Raw genomic sequence first — 16,684 nt, 5'->3', positions numbered from 1 at the left:
GTAAATTTATCGGAACTTTTTAGTTGTCATGACTCAAACATAATTTTTTTTTAAATTTTACTCCAGATTATATGAAACATATATATTTAAAAAAAAATGATAGGCCATTACCTATATTTCTTAATATAAATATAAATCTAGTTTCGCATATAACGATATATATATTATTCCGCTTTTAGAGTGGTAGTGAATATAATGAAGATACCGCAAATTAATCATTTAAAATTTATTTGGATTTACCGAATTTATTAAATTTATATAAGTACCTATTAAAACCATCCCAGCGATGCAATGTACAAGCTGAAAGGGTAACGAATAGAATAGAATAAAATTAAGTAAAAACTAACTAAACAAAGAAAGTTGGCACAATTTTTTTTTGAAGAGGTGCCTACGAGTCTCCAAGTCATGATCGGGCGGAGCGTGGAAGGATAGAATGCACTATGATTAACAACCTAGTGGAATGTATATATTAAAAATTGAATAAACCTGTGCATGTATAGTTTAGTATAAGCGGATTAGTTTATTGGCGCAATCTAAGGATTCTAGTATTCTAATTAAAATGAGTAAGAAAATAGTTTATTAATTCTTAAAATTATTCCTCAAACCAGAATCAATGATGTTATAAATATAGATAAGATCGAAAAATCCCTGGTAAACAGGTCCGAGCCTTCAGTTATGGAACTCAATAATTAGATTAAAAAACTGGACAGCGACCAAGCAAGAGAATAAGAACCTGTTCATGTTTAATTTTAACGCTGAGGGCATTGACATTCTATAGAAAATATTTATTTCCTGAATACCATTCTAACGACTATATTTCACTATAAATTTTTGAACTGAATAAAACCATTTTTCAAAATTAAAACACTGTTATCAGCAGAAGAAATATTAACACCGTAAAATGCTCAAATGCCGTTAATTATGGAGTGTGATGCTTCAGATACAGAGCTTGTAGTAGTTTTACGCCATCAAGTTTCAAAAAACCATGAATAATCAATAGAATTTTTGTCTCGGATGTTGTTGCAGACTGAAAAATAATAAGCTCCAATAAAGCAAGGGCACTGTTGTTCGGAAGAAAAAAACTTCATAATTTCTTCACGTCTAAACTTTTTATTTCCGACAGACCATAAGTTTTTGGAACGGTTGTTCGAGGAAAAGAGGGATCTTCTTAAGATATCAAACAATTTTCTGACTCTCGTTGGGCTTGGAAGATGGCCGTAAAGATTTTAAAGTGGAGTACAGACCGGTTCGTGAGAATCTTATAGCCGACGCATTATAGGACCGTTGCGCGATATTATATCGAATCGAGAAACATAACACGCCTTGGCGATTCATGATAACTTAAAGGATATACAGGTTTCAGAGAAAAACCTACAGAGGATTTCAGTACAAGATTCTATATTAAAACGAGTAGCACGACATATCGTGCCAGGTTGGAGAGGTTTTGGGATGGAAGAAAGATTCAGTATTCCATAGGAATATTCAAATGGAATGGTTTGATGATTTCAACTAAATTTAGAAATGCAATTGGTAACACACATTGGGGACATCCTGGAATAAACGCTAAAATCTATCTTTATATTGTTGATGCCTAAAGGTGAAGAGGACATCGAACGATATATAAAGCTTTGTATTGGGTGTCAAAAAAATCGACCAAATATAATGGAGTTACCCTTATGCTCATCGAATATTACTAAAGAGCCACGGGAGCATATACATCTAGATTTAAAGGACCGGTTGACTCTCTATATTGGTTAGTTGGAGTAGATTTATATTCAAAATGGGCAGAGGTAGACTGATGATAAGTACATCGTCGAGAGATAATAACGATATTAAAAAAATGGTTTGCAACCTTTAGGGTTCCTAAAAGTATTGTAACTGACAATGGACCTCAATTAATTTCTACAGAATTTCCACTATATTCTGATAAAAACATTTGCCAGATTCGTTCTACGCAATACCATCCTAACAAATGTGTAGACGCTCGGACCTTGAAAGAAAGGTAAATGAGATAAATAAATCCAGTGATAAACAAAGTCAAGAACATGACACAAGTTCCAGTGTAAGAAAATTTGATATTGGTCAACATGTTTGGATAAGGAACGAAACAAGTAAGGGCTGGAGAGAAGGAATAGTCTAAGATAGGAATATGTTAAATTCATTTGTAATGGAGACAGCAGATCACATCCTGAGATAACATACTGACCAGTTAAGGAACCGTGTGATAGCAGATACAATGAACAGGTGATGGGGGCAGCGATCATAGGGAATCGGATGAAACGTCAAGCCGAGAGCGGGCACACAAGCCACCAAAACGAATGAGAGATATAGATGTTCCTCTCAATCAATAAAGGGGAAATGTATTAATGTAGGAATATATTGTAAAATAATATTTATACAATATGAATTATTATAATGATTAATATAATATTGGATAAGGTTAATTACCTAATACTAATACCCATAGCATCAATAATTATAATTTCTGCAATATACCATATGATTAATAACTTTATGAATGTATGTATTAAAGATTTAGTTTAGTTATATATAATTTGGATTTCAAGTTTTATCTGTTCCGATAAAGGAACAACAATTTTATGTAAAAAATAATTTTTAATGAAATTCCCTTTTATTATTTACATAACAATTTAGAAAAATATTTTTAATTTTGTGTGGAAGGGGGTAATTTTTTTGACGTAATATGAATATAACCATGAGTGAGGAAAAGAGACTAGAAAGAAATTGGCTAATTTATTTTTCATCAAATTAAAAGGTTAGGTGTTTTGTATAATAAAAGTTTCGCTAAATTGACCTTATACGGAATTTTTTGATTTGAGGTTGGAGGGGGTTCTCCTGCCCCTTCCTTTTTGGCTAGATATGCCGATGCTACTTGCATTAAGTAGTGGTTTATTAATACATTTTATTACTCAAATCTCTTTGTAGATGGTGGAACGGGGAAATAGATATTGGTAAGAAAATTAATTTCAAAAAATTTATTAAGCTAAAATTTATAATAGAGATTTGGTTTGATATTTATCAATTTCGCTAATCACAAAAGAAATAATCAAATAAAGGCTTAACTCTTGAAATGTGAAGGCAAGCCAAATTTCCTAAAACAATAACTCTAAAAACCTAAAACATGATTTAGTGCGTATTTAGTATACTATAAATGCTTAAACCATATATAGTTTATGGCTAAATATAAGAAGAAAAGAAAATATCTTGATTTGTATAATGTTATAGAGATAAATAGATAAGTACTGAATATATGGGTGCGCCAATGTTTAATGCTTGATTGGTATACTTACAATTCATCAGTTAGTTTTTCAGTTATTTTATATATAAATTATAATGGCACACTTCATGTCTAATTATTGGATTAGAAATTATAATACAAAAAATTGTTAGAACCTCTAAGCCCAATCTAGTGGCTTACATTTGGCCAAATCATAATCTGGTCCTTTTTATGAAATTAAAAAAAAACATATATTTTATTTATAAAATCATATAAACTTAAATATATATTAAAATATTTATATTATTAGAAGTATATTAAAAATTATATTTTCTATATCTAAAATAATTTTATATCATTCAATTTAAATTTTTTTTTTTTAAATTATTTTATTATATTAAAATATTTGTTTGCGCACATATTGAACTCCGACCTTTGAACATATTACAAATATTATTTTGTATAAAAATTATATGAGAAACTTATGGTAAAATTTGTATTTAATATGTTTTTTTCAAAAATAATTGAAAAAAAACTTTAACATTTGATCTTGATAGTAAAAATCGTAAATAAATTTTTTAAAACAAATATTATGAAATTGAAGTATAACCCATGACCTCAAAAGTTCATTAAATTTATCCAAATCAAGTTTAATAATTTTTTTTTTTAAATTTTTGTAAATAAATATTTTATTAAATTTATAAGATAAAAATTTTTATAAATAATAAATATTTTATTAAATTTATAACAATAAAAATTTCCCTTAAAATTTTTTTTTTTAAATTTTCCAAAAAAAAGAAGAAAATAAAATGAATAAATTTTTTACTTATCTATCAGGTCTCATTTTAATCTTAGCATGTACTCAAAGTAAAAAAATTATTACATTAAAAAATACATTTTATTCAAAAATATTAAATATCTTTTTTTTATCATTAGTCGTGGAAGCCAATCCAAGTAAATAATTTTTTCTTTTATTTAAGGAAAATTTGAAAGAAGGCCATGTACAGCTAGGCCCTACATCGGCATCTTAAATATTTTTAAACCGGTCTACTTGGGCTAATTTGTTTTATTAGCTGGGTCGGGTGGCGGCATAAAGTTTTTATAATATTTTTTTAAGTTAAATTTAGTGTTGCTAAACGGTTCGTATTATGAGCCAATTTTTAAAAACGACCAACTCAATATTTTATCCAGAAAAATATTGCGTAAACCCTTAAGATTTTGCTAATAGATGGCACAAAGGTTCAAACATCTATTAACGAAATCTCAAGGGTTAGGCCAATATTGGCTAGATATTGAGTTAGCCTTTTTTTAAAATGAGCTCAAAATATAATAACTATTTAGGACGTTTTCTTTCATTAAAGGAAAATAAATTATGCTGGAGGTTTTGGTCGGGCCCATGCTGATCTTCTTAATTTAGACATTTTTTTAAAAAAAAGTTTAATCCTTCAATGGAATCAATGTTTTTTTAGGGAATGGAAAAATCCCGATTACATGATAATAATTTTTTTTAATTATAAATTCTTTTATTATTTTAATAATAATAGTAAATAATAACTCTTCCTCTCGGGATCAAGGTATCATCATATTAATGATAAATAAATATCGTAAGAATTATTGTCAAAAAAGATCTCTTTTAAAGATCTGTAGCTCCAATTTTTTGGATATTTTCTACCTAAAATAACACTCTCCTATTTTTGATAATCTATCATCTTTATAATATGTCGGGAAAGTTTTAAAATTCTAATTTTAATTTTTCGATGCTAAATATTCATAATTAAAATTAATTCATTTTTTTTTTAAAAAGTATCATTGATAAAATTTATTTTTATATTTTTTCTTTATATCATATGCAATATTATTTAGTTGTAGCGGTAATTTGTGAATATGATTCGGGTAAGCCATATTTAATTCACAGAGTTTTGATGTAAAATAAAAATTGATTTAATTTCAGATATGGATCTTCAGTGCGACAAGAAAAGTATATTTATTGAATTATAAATATAAAATTAGAAATTACATTCGATATAATTATTTATTTATAGACAGCGAAGGAGTTATAATGGGTAAAAAATTCTTAGATCACTCTTTAAATTACAATTACTTTTTCGTAAGCAAAAAAATGTATTAAGACGCTTCTGCACTATTATATCTTAAATATAATATTATTTTTTTGAAATATTTTATAGAAAGAGTTAATAATAGTAAGCCGTTAGATCTATATAAGAATTTTTTTTGTAATAAAACTGTATAATATTTTGTATAGCCTATAATTTTGAAAGTGAATATTTTATCAGAGGTAAATTACGATTTTAAACATTTGATTTGATATTTCACCTATATGAAAAAATATTATTTTTAGCTCAAAATATCTTCATATTGATAAGTAAATTAGGAAAAAAATAAAATATTTTTTGTAAAATAATGATAAAATTGATTTTATTAGAAATGGGAACCCAAAATGTGACCCTTACCATAGGTAGAAAATTTTTAATTAATTGCTTGTACAGTATATATTATAATATAGTACAAGATGATGAATAAGGTATATATAATTAATTTGAATTACACATTTGGAATGATAGATAAAATAATACTGAAAATTCGTAGAATTATTTCGACATCCGATTTTAATCTAAATTTATTATCATTTTATAATAATGTCTATAATAAGGAAGACCCTGAACTAATTGTTGTGCAATAGAATTATTTTTAATGTTAATCTTTAAAATTCTTTAATTTGAAGGAAATTTAAATATATTCATCTAAATAAGACCTAAAAAATAAAGCAATAATAAAATAAATTAAACATTCTTGAGAAAATTATTCTTTCTATTCTTTTATTTGCTATGTATGGTTATATAAATATTTTTTAACTATATTTTTTTATTTTTCGGAGGCCTACATTTAATTTTTAACATTATATAAATATAAATGTGCAATATTTTATATAACATTACAGTATATGGAATATCAAGTATAAAAGAAATAAATATCTGATAATTTAATGGAAATTTTTAAAATATGATTAAAGATATAGGAGTAGAACGAATAGGTAACTCATAATCATTATGATTATATCATTTTAAAAATATGAGATTATAAAAAAGATTAAGATAAAAATTACAATTAAATTTTACATTGATTAGTCTTATTATCAAAAAGAAATATAAAATTTTTACATTTTTCCTAATAAAAAAAAAATTCCGTTATCGCGTTTGCAAAAACGAAAGAAAAAAATGTCTTTAATGTTACTATGTTACTATTGGGTATAATATAAAATTTACAAAATTAGGCTAAACATATACAACCCAAATTAAAGTATTCTAATTATTATCAGAATTGTAGTGGGTAACGTGGTTTTATAAAGTCTTCAAGGGATATCAATGCTTATATCTGGTTATTCATTGCGCTGGCTCTGTAGGGAGCTGAGTTGGAACTGTATTTGCTAGAATCTCCACAAATTATATGGACAATAAAATTGAACAATGTACTAACATAACTGTGAGCTAATGATTGCTCTTCTTATAAGAAGTTACCTAGTACAACTAATAGTGGCTCTAGCCATTCGAGCTCTCTTATTAACACTCAAGATTAATATAAATGATTATTATAATTTTGTTATGATTATATATATATATTATACCAGTTACAATGTGTTAAATATAAATCTAGATATAAATGGCACCATAATAATGAATATAGGTAATCATGTTTAATCAATTATAAATATTTGTTAGTTTTTATAAATGAAGTTATAATTATATTTATTGGTATATATTTTAATACATGATATTATAACACCATTTAGATCAGGCAAGGGGTCAGGGGGATTCCGTTCTTATTTTTTTAACATCAGTGTTGGGCATTTTATTCTGTATTTTTTTCAAGAAATAATCTTTATTTTATTAATTCTTTTTACATAAAACCTAGTTAAAAAAAATATAATTCGTTAATACTAAAATTTAAATAAATATTAAAAATTAAAATAAATATTATAAAATTTAAATAAATATTATAAAATTAAAATTATTATAAAATAATATTATTTAAAATATCAAACATCATTTATTTATTATATTTATATATTTTTTAATAATTTTAAAAATATTTAATATTTACTACGATATATGCCATTCCGTGTAATAAAACCAAAAATAGTTATGTTTGGAAACTACTTGGAAAATTTATGAAGAAGGTAAACTAGAAAGATACTAATCACCAGTTTTTTTTATTACTATCCCTGTTTCAGAAAGAAATAAAAAGATTATGAGAAGCCTAATAAAAACAAAGTATTTTTCTATAAATTCAGAAAAACCAAGCAATAGTTTGACATTTAATGAAGAATTTTATCTTATCTAGAAGAATAATTGTAAATGGTAACAGATGCAGCCTTTAATGCTAAAGGAAGTATCAGATTAGGATATTGCGAGCATCAATTATGCTTTAGATATGACCTTCAAAAAATTTAGTAAATATTTTTGGCCTCAAGAAATTCTATTAATCAACAATTTTATAAAGAAAATTGTGAAATATATTAGTATACATGAATATCCATTAGCAAATCCAAAATTGGCGAAACAAAAGTGTCAATTTTACATAATATTAAAATTAAACTCTAGTTCTAGTCATTAACATAGTATATTGTTAGAAAATATTACTGGAGCGAAAAAAAATACACTCTATTAAATATGGAGATAGATAAAAGAGAAAATATATTATTTAAAAAAAAAAAAATAACGATGGGGACTTTGCTGACGAACAAAACAGAATAATTAATTATATCTAAAGACTTGGTAAGATCTCTTTTCGCTCAAAGAGACCTAATATGTAAGCCTATTATCAAAGTAAAATATAAAACTAATTAAAAATTCTTAAAAATTAGGATATTATTGCGGTGTTAGGGAAATATGATGCTTAAAATTTTGCCATTTTCGTTAACATTGATTTAGTATATAACTTTTTATGTATATATTGTTATGCATGCACATAAGATTCCAAAAGCAAATTGATTCAAATTGTCTTAATTCTGTTATCATAAACTCGATTTCAATAAAATTCATATTTCTGCATATAATATCAATATTATTGAAATAGAATGAGATAAGTTTGTTATTCACGTTCTATTAGATGCGAAATGTAATGACTAATGATAAATTTAATCGATATTATTAGATCGACTTATAATTATTCAAGAATATTATGTTCTATAGGGGAAAAAAATTAGTTATGCTTTTCAAAATTGAAATTGAGCAATATATCTAGAAATTACATTATGTCTGTATATGTTATATATATGACTGGCAATCTCTTGTAAACAGGCAATGTATAAATAGGCTTGATGTATGTAATAATATAAAGTTTAGAAGGTAGATATTGTATATATTTATATCAGCCGGAATACATATAAGAATTTTAAAATTAAAAGCTCCAAATAAAACAATTTTAACTTTTAAAAATAGTAAATTTGTTGCCAAATCTATTTTTTTATGCAATTTTTGAGTCATATTAAAATTAAAATACTGACAATAACATGGAGTGGTAAAAATTTAATTGTCAACCCCATGCATTTTTTTTTATACCGGTTACTAGGTCTAATTAAGGCTAATTTTGTCAACTTATTCGACATCTTAATAGTATTAATATAAAAAAAATAAATTCAATCTTGTTCCTTTAGGAAGAACAGAAATTTTCCGTGGAATAGGTATATATTATTTATATAATAGGCACACTAACTAATCCATTTAATAATATTTATTTCGATAAGTTTCCCCGTTTATCGAAATTGGCTCCATTGGAAGTAAAAAAAATTATAATTAGATATAATTTTTTCAAATTCGCATTAAAAACAATTTATAACTTTAACAGCTAAGAAATACCTTCTACAATAATATATGGTATGCTAATAAAATAATAGTTATCTTTTGATATGAACTTAATTATAAAATATAAAAACAATGTAATATATAATCGATTAGTAGGTTTCTGTTTAAAATTTATAAAAATAGAAAATTCATATGAATCTTACCATATATTAAATCTCCATCTATGTAGGAAATATTAATTCTTGCTATCTTTTATTGATTGAGAGTCAAGTTCTTTAGTGTTATCATTATAATTGGGAGCAAAAAGTCTATCCTATACATAGTATGTTTAATTAGGGGGTTTCTGACATTACATTATAAAATTAAAATTACATTTTTTATTTTAAAAACAAACACGGAATCATTGCGTTTTTTTTTAATAGTATAAAAATTTTATAAATGTGTTTTTATTAAATTTTGACTTTATCAATCACAAGTTTTCTTTTTTTACATTAATAAATAATTTGTTTTCGATCTCTTAATTCACATATGATTACAATAGAATGGATTTGGAAATGGATAAAAAAATAAATTATATTAATATTAATAAAACTAACTTTATTTTTGATAAAGGAGCAAGAATTAATATTCAATAAATATGGAAGATATATCAACTTATAAAACTTAGATATCTTTATTCATTAATCGTGGGGTTTGAATTTATTACTTCATATACGATAATAATGTGATTAAAATTTTGGCTTTATATTGAATTAGACTTGGGACATTTTATTAATCATATACCAATAATGTTTTAAACCTATTTTTTTTAAAAAATATAAAGATATTTTTCATCGATTAATCATCTGTTGGGCATTTATTATTTGATCATATATTGGAAATGACTATTTTATCATTAATAAATTTAACACTTAAATAATTATCGACTTGTTAAAGTTAAGTAGATAGACAGTTATTACTCTTTGATAGTATAAATGAAATTTCTTATTTGTAATATAATTAACAGCATAATTTTTGACCAATGTTAAAGTAACTGCTCGCTTTAGGGACAAAGCGCTCTAAAACGGTATATAGAATGCATCTTTGAATTACATGGCATTTCACCTCCACCCCACCACAGCAAAGTACAAGTCATTTATTCAAATTTAACTTATCTTAAAGGGTAACTAATCAATAAATATAACCTTCAAGATTGTGGGTAAGTTAGGATTAGTGTTTCGGTTAAGGGTTTTTATTCCTATTTTTATAAATTCTTTAGTTTTTTATGTTGAATAATAAATGTATGACTATGACAAGGAGGTTGCTAAACTAGATTTAGTAAAGTTTGAAGATGAGGAGTGTTTATAGAAGTATTCTTTCTATATATTTACAATGAGTTATGGATACAGGCTATTTAGCATATTACATAAATCATAACAACCATCTTCAAATATTATTTTTTTCTCCTTTTAATATATACATTCTAATAAGTTATAATTTTATACACGTATTATTTCATCGCCACCTTCGACAGATCCTCACCTTTTACGAGTTTTTAATTGTCAAGTAATATCTTAAATTAACCTTATACTCATTAATCTCCACTTTACATTTAAAAAATATAAAAATAAGTGTTTTTGTTAAATTGCTCAATGATCATATTGTATAAAATATAGAGATTTGGTCTGTGTTTACCAATCTATATACGTATATTAAAATAGATCTATAATAAAAGTATTAAATAAATTTTTACAGCAATATATTTTCACTATTTCATTAATACCTGGCCTCCCAATAAATTTAACTTATCCCTCTTAGATGCTTACATTCCCCCCCCCCCCCCCCCCCCACTTAAAAAAATCAAAACAAGCTGCTTATGCCCACACTTGTTATGTAGATGCTGTGTAAAATTTTTAATAACCGATTTCGATAGTTTTAGAAATATGTTTTTAGTTCATTCGTGTTCCAATTTTTTTTTATTGGAGTGACGGAAGATTAACAAATTTTAACAAAAATCTGAATAATCATATAACGCTTGAAAGATAATGAAAAATTTCGTGGTTATTTTTATAAAAAAAAATAATATTCACTAAAACATCGTAGAGAACCTAAATAATTCAAAATTTTGTCGGGAGTTGGACCCAGTCCGAAATAAATTTTAAAATTAAGGTCCAAATCGACGGAATAAGCTATTATTTTAAATTGCATTAATACAAGCGTATATTGCTAAAAAAAGAAGAAAAAAAATTTAACATACCCTTTTATATAATAAAATATTTCCCGTATATAATGTTTTTTTATTTTTTGTATAATGTAAATAAAATATCAACAATGGCAGAATATTTATTTTAATAAATGATGTATAATATAAGAGGGGAGGGGGAGTTTTGTCACGTGTGTTAAAGGAATTAAGGGAATAATGGATTGTTTAAAAGAAGCACTTGTAATTTCTTTTTAATTTGAGTTTTTTTTTGTCTGAGGGAAAGGGACTCGTATTTATCCCGTGGCAATAACTCATCATTCATGAGTAACATTTCCTTTTTCCTACTCTGGATAGCGTCTAGCCATTCGTGGCTGCTAGTATTTTTTTCGCGTTTTCTAAGTGGTTGAAGGTTAGTTAGATCGGGACACAAACAATTTTTTTTAAATGTGCAGATTGAAACATGGGAACTAGGAAGCTCTTTAAATAGCTGGAAACGGGGTTGTAGGAAACTTGGATTACTAAAGTGAGCCAAGATTGCTTGACCGGATCTAGAGTGGATCGTTTAACTCGATAAGCGAGGAAATAGTCATTAAAAGATATCCGAAAAAAAAGAAAATAAGAAATTGTCATTAAATGGTGGGGGGGGAGTGGAAATTCAAGTCCTCCCTGGTAAGCCGGCAAATAGGCAAATGACCATAACTTTAGGACTAAAAGGGATTCGATAAAATGTTTAAATTTTAATTCGAAGAAACTTAAGGAGGGAATCATATTGGAAAGTCAGGGATGATTTAGTTTAAGGATTTTTTTTTTTATAATTCTAAGCGATTAAATAGGGCATTCTAAAAATATGAAATTGATAAATCGTTAGCTTTGTTAATTTATAATTTAGTATATAGATAGCATAAAAAGTATAGATTTGTGGCATCTTGGAAAGAAAACATGATAGATTTTTACAGAAATAGATGAAAATTATGGAAAATGTGATAGCAAATTAAACACAAGAGGGACTAATAATCTTAAATAGAAATTTAATTTATTTGAAAAATTTCCCGGAAATGTTATTACATAATTCCAGATTCTTCCCTGATATTATTATTAGAATTTATAACGTTGCAAAGGAAAGTTATGTTCAAGAATAAATAAATTTGTATATTTGGGTGGTATATTGTTTATAATTTTGAATTAAACAATTTTCATTTTAATATTATTTTATTAATTTTTATAAAATTTAATTTCCCCATTTTAAATATTTTTGATAATTTTTAATAAATGTTTTTTTTTTATATATATATTGATTCTTCCATTAAATAAGCTTGCTAAAATTTTTCATGATAGCAATTCGTAAACTATCATAAAATTTAATATAATTTTGCCCGATAGTTGGCGTTAAACATAAAAAATAGTTTAGCTGAAAATTATTAGTTGGAAAATTAAGTGATAGTCTAGTCTTTTATATTTGGTTCTTTAAATTAAAATTAAAATTTTAAGGTTTTTGTGAAAATGTAACTACTCAGTCACTTTAGAACCAGGGTTTAATAAAAAATCTTCAAATAAGCAATCGAAGAATCTTTTTTTTGCCCAAAATTTGTATAAATCTTTGATCTTGCTTCATTTTAATTGGTCCACGGAAGATCTAAAATCTGTAAATTTTTTTGAATTTTGAGAAGTGGGCAACCTATTACAAAACCCTTACAAGATATTTATTGCTGGCCATATTGAAGAGGAATTTATATTAAAATTGTAGATCAACGTATCCATCGCTACTGTTTCCCTTATGATTCCGGATCGGATCATAGGCATTCATTTTGCCAGATTAAACTTAAAAAAAGAAGATAATACTAATAATAGGTATTCCTTTCACAAGAACAATTTTTAAAATTAAATAGAAAAAAATTGTATATGACTTAGTGTTAATAGTATACATTTAAAATTGTATAAATTGCCCTATAGTGAGTGTCCGCAGTTTCAACTCTAAGTCACCCCCAATTCCGGTTTGTAAATTTTTACACACTCCCTAAAAATTTTGTCCTCCATCAAAAATTTTTTTAACCCAACCTCCATCACCCTACTCGATACATTTCTATTTTTTTTTACCCAAGACGCTATAATGTTTAATGTCTTATCGCCGGGCCTAGAATTGGAATGCTCCACCTGCACAAATGTTTAAAATGAGAAAAATCAGCAGTAAAGTTTAAAATCACACAGAGGAAAACCAACCTTATTATGTAACTTTGGCAAGAATTAATATTTTATAATCTTAGTTTTTTGTTTTTATATATATCGGGAATAAATGAGTTATTATTCACTTCTAAACTCAAAAATTTTGAAAATGTCGAGTGGGGCACTCCAATTCTAGACCGAATTACACTAGTATTAGGATATATCGCAACCCTTTAGGGTTAGGGGTACACTCTTTTATAACTTAAAAGAGGAAGGGGGGTTTATTAAACAAATTTAAAAAAAAATTTTTTTTTTTTTTGCTAAAAGTCGGCACAGCCCAGACTGGCAGAAGCCAAAAAAGATTTTGGGCCGATAAAAAATTTACATGGCTTTTTTTACGGATCTTTTAACTTAGTCAGGTAAATCTATGCCCTATTCCTTCAAAAAATTGTCGGCCCCTGGCTAAGCAACTCGTAGAAGCAGTGGCGTAGCTAGAAATTTTTCTTAGAGGGGGTCCATACAGGCCCCTTTAACGGGCCTTCGGGCCTTTTGCCCGGCCTTCGGCCGTGTTTATCTTACAAATCATAACCATATCTTCGATAATATATAATAAAAATATTTTTTAAATGCATCAATAATATGTTATCATAATTTAGTAGATTATTCTCAATTGACTTTATAATAATACTACCCAGAATAATTTCAATAGTAATATAATATCCTTTCACAAACATCAAAACCAAAAAAAATATAAATAATAATGGTATTTATTTGATATAAAGTCACTTTTAAGTCTTTTGAACATATAGTCTAAAAAAAAAATTTTGCTCTGGGAGGGGTCCAAACCCGAAAACCACCCCCGTAGCTACGCCACTGCCTAGAAAATATATTTTATGAGCCGTATCGGGTAAAGATAATCACGCGCCGAAGAATGAATTGTACGAATTTCATTTTTATATGTATGTCAATAGTAACCAATATACATAAGTATTTTCGGATAAGGTGGTATAAAATTTATGTAAGAAATCGGTAAATTTTTTATATTAATGACGGGAGAGGGGGAACTTAATAAAGTAGCCTACATGTAGAAATCCATTCCATTTGTCGGAGCTAAACATAATCTTTTCATCCTGCAATAGGTTAGTTTATTATTTTTTTTCCTACATAATAATTACCTCTAAATATATGATGATATGATTTTTCAATAAATAGTACAGTTATAAATTTCACTTCAGTTTATGATATAAGAAACATTATCATGTATACATGATATTTTTACATGATATTTTTACTAAATATTTTGTTAATTTGAATTTTATGTTTTTGATATTTTATTTAAAAATATATACATATATATATTACTAAATTATTATAGTTTCAAATACTATTAATTGTTATCAATTTGACACATATTATAACATTATTTTCAATCATATAATAATCAATAGTTCAATAATAGTTTATAAAAAATTGTAAAATTTAAATATCAAAAATCCCATAAATTAAGTTATGGATGTTTTTATACAAAATATGAGGACATTTTTTAATCTAAATTGCATATTTTGAATCAACGATTATTATTTTCTCCATAAACTAATAATGAAATATGCAGAAAATCTTGATAGACATATAGATTCTTTATAAAAAATATCTATCTTATATACAGATACAAACATTTTATTGGAAATATCAGAAAGATACAATATTTAAGATACTTGTATCATATTCTAAATAATAATATCTCTTAGATAAAAAAATATATATTATTTAAGCCTTAAAGTTGATTAGAAGGAAAAAAATCCTATGGTTCATAAAAAAAGTAATATCAGCGCATTCCCATTAAAATGTTGCATAAGAATTCTGTTTTTAATTTTAATTTTTTTATATTATTTTAATTTTTTTTAATTTAGTTAATTATATTTTTAACTTATTATTTAATAAAGATTTAGTATCAGTTTAGTTCTAACGAGGATATTAGTCTGATTTAGTATCATGTTATTTTAACCTTTCTTATTTGACAACGATTATAATCTTCCAATTCTTATTCTAATTCTTCTAAATGTTACATTAGTGTTGGAGAGCGGAGGAGACCGACCCTTTACAATAATTCAGTCTAATTAACTCTGAAAAGAGATTCTAAATAAAGGGGGAAGGGGATGTATGAGATGACTATCGACACTAAGACAAAGAATGAGAGCAATAAAACAATGGTATCAATATTAATGGACGTATTTCGGAGAATTAGTCGTTTAGCTAAAAAGAATGCGTCACAAGAGATCGTTATACGTACAAGTGATCGATGTAGCTAAAAGAAATTCGTTTTAAATTTTTATTAAAGATATACGTTTAACGGTTATTTAAGTTGATAGTCCACCCAACAATAAGAGTGGAAATGGATAGATATATAATCCAACCAATAGAAATACCTAGAAAACTACTATTATATATTGATTTTTTCAACTAGTTGATAAGATTAATTTCTTAAATATATTATATCACTATGTCTTATTCTTCTAGAATAACTATCCCAAAGTTTTTAAAACATATGATATCTCGATGACTAATAATAAAATACTTTTAAGATACTAGATAAATTTAAAGGTACATCATTATTATGTTTTTTTTAACAATAAACAAATTGAAATCAATCAACCAAATACAAAATATTGCTATTTATATACCTACATATATTCTGTCCACGGAGGAATTCAAAGTGTTGGACAATTGAAATAGAAATAAACACATTTTATTTCACTAAAAAATAAATAATACGATTATTTTATTACAATTAAATATTTGAAAATAATCATAAAATGATATACGAACGAGATGGCAAATAAAGTTGGTATGTTCAAAAAAAAATTAATAATGAATATTTTTTTTTTAAATATAAAGATGGGCAAAGAGAGAGAAAAAAATGTAAGAATCCGTGAAGTCTTAAAATTGAATATTTTGAGCAAAATGAAAAATAAACTAAAGTCCAACTTCGAGAATATGTAGTTGATATTCCCATCAAATTCCACAATTAAAAATATTCTAATGTCACAGAAACCTTATAAAGGTCAAAATTTTTGCCGAACTGGAATTTTTTAAAAAATCATTATCATTTTGAGTCCCACTTCCATTACCGAGTTTGCCAGCGGGACCAGTTAAACTGATTATCATTTAAAAACATAATGCTAATACAAATTTCCCCCATTTAAATAATTGAAAATTTTTTTAAAAAAAAATATTCTTTTGATATAATTAATTTTTAATGAGATTTAAAACATAGCAAACGTG

Source organism: Gordionus sp. m RMFG-2023, chromosome 5 (assembly GCF_954871325.1).
Source record: "Gordionus sp. m RMFG-2023 chromosome 5, tfGorSpeb1-WG-v2, whole genome shotgun sequence".
Taxonomy (NCBI): Eukaryota; Metazoa; Nematomorpha; class Gordioida; order Chordodea; family Parachordodidae; genus Gordionus; species Gordionus sp. m RMFG-2023.
This window is presented reverse-complemented; position numbering follows the sequence as displayed.